Consider the following 6,913-nt stretch of genomic DNA (forward strand, 5'->3'; position numbering starts at 1 on the left):
CAAGTGGTAGTGGCTACAGGGTTACTTGTGTCACCCTTTGTTCAGCTCCAGGCAGCTCAGCACAGAAAGAGAGAGTCCATTTGTTTAGGCCAAAGGGAGGAAAATAAGAGTTTCTACCTGGTAATCCAGATAATTCTTCTGGATCTTACCCAAGGCCACCAAGGTAGTACCTCTACGAGTCTTTAACAGCCACAGTGTTATGGAGTGTGGGATGTATCCTAATGCAGGTACCATGACAGTGACCAAAAACTTGGGGGTTAGATCACAACACCCAACTCCCTTCAAATACCCAGAAAGCCTTCCCAAGAAGGATGGGTACAAACAAGCCCAGACTATGAAGATTACAGTAAATATCTAACTCTTCAATGCCCACACACTGATGACCATCCACAAGCATCAAGACTATCCAGGAAAACATGATCTCACCAAATGAACTAAGTAAGGCACCAGGGACAAATCCCAGAGAGATAGAGATATGAGGCCTGTCAAACAGAGAGTTCAAAATAGCTGTTTTGAGGAAACTCAAAGAAATTCAAGATAACACAGATAAGTAATTCAGAATCCCATCAGACACACTTAACAGAGACACTGAAATAATTTTTTTTTTTTGGGATGGAATCTTGCTCTGCGGCCCAGGCTGGAGTGCAGTGGCGTGATCTCAGCTCACCGCAACCTCTGCCTCCCGGGTTCACGCCATTCTCCTTCCTCAGCCTCCCAAGTAGCTGGGACTACAGGCGCTCACCACCACGCCCGGCTAATTTTTTATATCTTTAGTAGAGACGGGGTTTCACCGTGTTAGCCAGGATGGTCTCTATCTCCTGACCTCGTGATCCGCCCGCCTCGGCCTCCCAAAGTGCTGGGATTACAGGCATGAGCCATTGCGCCCGGCCACTGAAATAATTTTTAAAAATCATTTCAATTTCATGCCAGACAGAAATTCTGGAATGGAAAAAATGCAACTGACACATTGAAGAATGCATCAGAGTCTCTTAATACCAGAATTAATCAAGCAGAATAAAGAACTAGTGAGCTTGAAGACAGGCTAATTGAAAATACACAGTCAGTCAGGTGTGCTGGCTCATACCTGTAATCCCAGTATTTTTGGAGGCCAAGGTGGGAGGATCACTTGAGCCCAGTAGTTCAAAACCAGCCCAGTAGTTTGAGACAAGTAGCTGTAAGACTCTGTCTCTACAAAAAATTCAAAAATTAGCTGAGTGTGGCAGTGTGCACCTGTGGTCCCAGCCACACAGAAGGCTGAGGTGGGAAGATTGCTTGATCCTGGGAGGTCAAGGCTGCAGTGAGCCATGTCTGTACCACTGCAGTCCAGCCTGGGCAACAGAGTGAGAATCTGTCAAAAAATTTTTTTAATTTTTTAAAAATTAAAAAAAACACACAGAGAAGGCAAAAGAAAAAAGAATAAAAAAGAATGAAGCATGCCTACACAATCCAGAAAATAAATTCAAAAGGGCAATTCTAAGGGCTATTGGCCTTAAAGAGAAGGTAGAGAGAAAGATAGGGGTAGAAAGTTTATTCAAAGGGATAATAACAGAAAACTTCCCATATCTAAAGAAAGATATCTATGTCCAAGTACAAGAAGATTATAGAACACCAAGCAGATTTAACCCAAAGAAGACTACCTCAAGGCATTTAATAATTAAACTCCCAAAGGTCAAGGATAAAGAAAAGATTCTAAAGGCAAGAGGAAAAAAACAAATAATACAATAGAGTTCCAATATGTCTGGCAGTGGACTTTTCAGTGGAAACCTTACAAACCTGGAGATGGCATAACATATTTAAAGTGCTGAAGGAAAAAACTTTTACCCTAGAATAACATATCTGCTGAAACTATCCTTCAAATATGATGGAGAAATAAAGACTTTCTGGCCAGGAGCAGTGGCTCATGCCTGTAATCCCAGCACTTTGGGAGGCTGAAGCGGACAGATCACCTGAGGTCAGGAGTTCGAGACCAGCCTGGCCAACATGGTGAAACCCCATCTCTACTAAAAATACAAAGATTAGCCGGGAGTAGTGGCGGGCACCTGTAGTCCCAGCTACTCTGGAGGCTGAGGCAGGAGAATCGCTTGAACCGAGGAAGCGGAGGTTGCAGTGAGCTGAGATTGCACCAGTGCACTTCAGCCTGGGCAGTAGAGTCAGACTCCGTCTCAACAACAACAACAACAAGGAAAGAAGGAAGGAAGGAAGGAAGGGAGGAGAGAGAGAGAGAGAGAAAGGAAGGAAGGAAGGAAGGAAGAAGGAAACAGATTTTCCAAGACAAACAAAAACTGAGGGATTACATCAACACCAGACCTGTCCTACAAAAAATGCTAAAGGGTGTTCTTCAATCTGAAAGAAAACAACGTTAATGAGCAATAAGAAATCACCTGAAGACATGACTTACTGGTCTTCACAGAAAACCACAGAAATTTCTGTGTACAGTAAGTACACAGAAAAACACAGAATATTATAATACTGTGACTGTGATGTGTAAACTACTCATCTTGAGTAGAAAGATAAAAAGATGAACTGATCAAAAACAACAATGGTGACACCTTTTTGAGACACAGACAGTACAATAAGATATAAATAGAAACAACAAAAAGTTTAAAAGCAGGAGAACACAGTTAAACTGTAGAGTTTTTATTAGTTTTCTTTTTGCTTGTTTGTTAGATTGTGAAATAAGGGTGAAATTGGCATCAGTTTGAAATAATGGGTTATAAGACATTATTTGCAAGCCTCATGGTAACTGAGATCTAAAAAACATACAATGGATAACTCAAAATATTAAAAAGCAGGAAATTAAAACATGCCACCAGAGAAAATCACCTTCACTAAAAGGAAGACAGGAAGGATGGGAAAAAGGAGAAGAAGACCATAAAACAATCAGAAAACAAGTAACAAAATGGCAGGAATAAGTCCTTACTTATCAATAATAACATTAAATATAAATAAACTAAACTTTCCAGGCTGGGTGGGGTGGCTTACGCCTGTAATCCCAGCACTTTGGGAGGCTGAGGTGGGTGGATCACCTGAGGTCGGGAATTCCAGACCAGCCTGACCAATATGGAGAAACCCCATCTCTACTAAAAATACAAAATTAGCTGGGTGTTGTGGCGCATGCCTGTAATCCCAGCTACTTGGGAGGCTGAGGTAGGAAAATCACTTGAACCCAGGAGGTGGAGGTTGCAGTAAGCCGAGATTGAGCCATTGCACTCCAGCCTGGGCAACAAGAGCAAAACTCTGTCTCAAAATAAATAAATAAAATAAAATAAAATAAACTTGCCAATTAAAAGACACAGAGTGTGCTTGTAATCCCAGCATTTTGGGAGGCCAAGGTGGGTTGATCACCTGAGGTCAGGAGTTCAAGACCACCTGGCAAAACATGGTGAAATCCCGTCTCTACTAAAAATACAAAAAATAGCTGGGCATGGTGGCAGGCACCTTTAATCCCAGCCTCTTAGGAGGCTGAGGCAGGAGAATCGCTTGAACCTGGCAGACAGAGGTTGCAGTGATCCAAGATTGCGCCACTGCACTCCAGCCTGGGCGACAGAGCAAGACTCCATCCCTGGTTACAAGCCAGGCTTGAATTTTGCTTCCTTTGCTCTCCTCCTCCTAAGAGCACTTCCTCTATAAATCACATGCACAAGAATCCTTCTCTCAGGTTCTAGTTTTAGGCAATTCAACCTAAGACAATAATAAGGTTTGGATCTGTGTCCCCACCAAATCTCATGTTAAAATCTAATCCCCGCTTAACTATGGGGAGACATGAAACAAGAAAACAGAAAAAACAAACAAAAAAAAGAAATGTAATCCCTAGTGTTGAATCCCTAAGGTCTGGTGGGAAGTGCTTGAATCATGGGGGCCTATCCCTCATGAATGACTTAGCCCCATTCCCTTGGTGATGAGTGAGTGAGTTTTTGTGAGATCTGGTTTTGTAAAAGCGTGTAGCACCTCCTCCTCAACTCTCTCTCCCTTGCTCCTGCTCTGCCATGTGAGATACCTGCTCCCCCTTCATCTTCTACCACACTTGTAAGCTTCCTGAGGCCTTCCTAGAAGCAGATGCTGGCACTGTGCTTCCTATACAGCCTGCAGAACTGTGAGCCAATTAAGCCTCTTTCTTATATATTATGCAGCCTCAGATATTTATTTTTAGTAATGCAAGAACGGCCTAACACAGTAAGTAATAGTCCAAATATAAGAAGATTCAGCCAGGCACAGTGGCTCACACCTGTAATTCCAGCACTTTGGGAGGCCAAGGCGGGTAGATTACTTGAGGCCAAGAATTTGAGACCAGCCTGGCCAACATGGTGAATCCCATCTTTACTAAAATTAGAAAAAATTAGCTGGGTGTGGTGGTGAGTGCCTGTAATCCCAGCTACTCTGGAGGCTGAGGCAGGAGAATCGCTTGAACCCAGGAGGCAGAGGTTGCAGTGAGCCAAAATCTTGCCACTGCACTCCAGCCTGGGTGACAAAGCAAAACTCCCACACACAAAAAAAATCACACACACAAAAAAAAATTTAAAAAAAGAAGATTTATGTTCTGATTGCCCAAATTGAGAAACATCTAGAATGCCTATCTTTATTACAAAAGAAAACAGAATGTGGCTGGGTGCGGTGGCTCATGCCTGTAATCCCAGCGCTTCGGAAGTCCAAGGCTGGTGGATCACGAGGAGATGGAGACCATCCTGGCTAACATGGTGAAACCCCATCTCTACTAAAAAATACAAAAAATTAGCCGGGGGTGGTGGCAGGCACCTGTAGTCCCAGCTACTCAGGAGACTGAGGCAGAAGAATGGCGTGAACCCTGGGAGGTGGAGCTTGCAGTGAACTGAGATCGCACCACTGCACTGCAGCCTGGGCGACAGAGCGATACTCCGTCTCAAAAAAAAAAAAAAAAAAAGAAAAGAAAAGAAAACAGAACGCATACCCCCAATCCCCCAATGACTGACTACATATCCTACTCCAGGGACTGTTTCTCTATTTTCAGGAAGTTCCAGGAGGGTGGATCCTATTTTTTTTTTTTTTTAATTTTTGGGACAGGGTCTTGCTATGTTGCTCAGGCTGGTCTCAAACTCTTGAGCTCGGGCAATTCTCCTGCCTCAGCCTCCCAAAGTGCTGAGATTACAAGTGTGAGCCACCACAACCAGCCGATCCTATCTTTTTTTTTTAATGCTTGATTAATTTTATTGCTGTGAACGCATTTGTCATTTACTCTAGATTATTTAAATTCTGATGCTAAGGCCATCCATTGTCTTTTGTTAGGAGTCAAACAAAATTTTAGTAACCAAAACATATTTTCAATAAAATTTTATATGTATATATGTAGATAAACAACAAAACAATACCAAGAACCTATGTAAGATTTCATCATACAATTTCTATGCAAGCTGCTTGATTATAGAAAACTGTTCAAACTGTTCATCAAAAACTGGGGGGTGATTTTTCATTGATATTTCAGACATTCAGAACATACTCAGAAAAACGTATATTCTGAGTATCAACCTGAACAGCACAGGTTAAGATGTGAACTCCTCACATAGTGTTGAAGATGTGTGGCAATCTGTACTTGAATTGGCATTGCATTTCCTCAGAGTTAAGGTGCCTTTGTGAGAAATATCTTCTATTCCTGAGAGATCAGCTACATAAAGATGGCTCATCAACTAAATCATATTGGTCAAAATACCTGCTAAGCAAGCAGACTAATAAATTCAAAGCAGGAACTTTCTCATCATCTTTGCTCTCCCCTAAAAGCCTCACTTCAGAGCACCTTGCAAGCTGCCGAATCAGTGAATGAGCCTGAGGTAATAAAGGCTTTTCCAAACAAGTCAATAAAGCATAAAGCCATCTTCCTTGTGCAGAATCTACTCCGGGACTTTCAACTGTGGCTGGTCCAACAGCCCCATCAGCACATAACTTTTCACCCAGAGAAAATTTCTTCCAGCCTTCTTCATCTTCAGATTTTGGCATAGTCATATTACTATCCAACTGTTATGATTTCCAGTGACTTCTATGTTTGTTCACATTCTGTTGAACAGTTGAAAACAGTGCCACTTGTTGCTGTTGCCGCCGAAGTGTTGGGGAATAACCTTCAGGGGCCAGTTGGCATCCTGAAAGAAAAATATTAACACTTTGCTTCCTTTTCAACTTCTTTTTTTTTTTTTTTTTTTTGAGACGGAGTTTTGCTCTTGTTGCCCACGCTGGAGTACAATGGCATGATCTCAGCTCACTGCAACCTCCACCTCCCGGGTTCAAGCAATTCTCCTGCCTCAGCCTCCCAAGAAGCTAGGATTACAGGTGCGCACCACCATGGCAGGCTAATTTTTTGTATTTTTAGTAGAGACAGGGTTTCACCATGTTAGCCAGGCTGGTCTCGAACTCCTGACCTCGTGATCTGCCCACCTTGGCCTCCCAAAGTGCTGGGATTACAGGCATGAGCCACTGCTCCCGGCCTTCCTTTTCAACTTCTTTGGGTCAATTTGTGCTACCACAATATCTGGACATTGAGCTGCTTCGATCTGGACCCACCTCAGGCATTCCTGAGGTGTCCTCAGGGTTACCAAGGGATCAAAACCTTCCATCAAGTTGCAGAGCTCTACCGGCAATAGCTGAGGCATCATCTCTTCCATTGCAGACTCCGCTGGTACCCAAACCATGGTTTTCAAACCACCCAATCCTATCTTTTTGATCACTGATTTAGATTCAGGCTAGTATAGTGTCCAACACATAGTAGATACTCAATATATATTTGTTGAATAAAGGGATGGAGAATACATAGGAATCTTTACATTCTACTTTTAATTTTTTTTTTTTTTTTAAAGACAGAGTCTGGCTCTGTTGCTCAGGCCAGAGTGCAGTGGCGCCATCTCAGTTCATTGCGACCTCCACCTTCTGGGTTCAAGCGATTCTCTTGCCTCAG

The 6,913-nt window shown here is 42.7% G+C and overlaps 1 pseudogene; it reads right to left on the bottom strand.

The window, feature by feature from the left end:
* Positions 1-5,631: 5,631 nt before the first annotated feature.
* Positions 5,632-6,677, bottom strand: LOC129032896 (gem-associated protein 2-like; annotated as a pseudogene).
* Between the last annotated feature and the right edge of the window lie 236 nt (positions 6,678-6,913).

This window comes from Pongo pygmaeus, chromosome 2, assembly GCF_028885625.2.
Source record: "Pongo pygmaeus isolate AG05252 chromosome 2, NHGRI_mPonPyg2-v2.0_pri, whole genome shotgun sequence".
NCBI classification, from domain to species: Eukaryota; Metazoa; Chordata; class Mammalia; order Primates; family Hominidae; genus Pongo; species Pongo pygmaeus.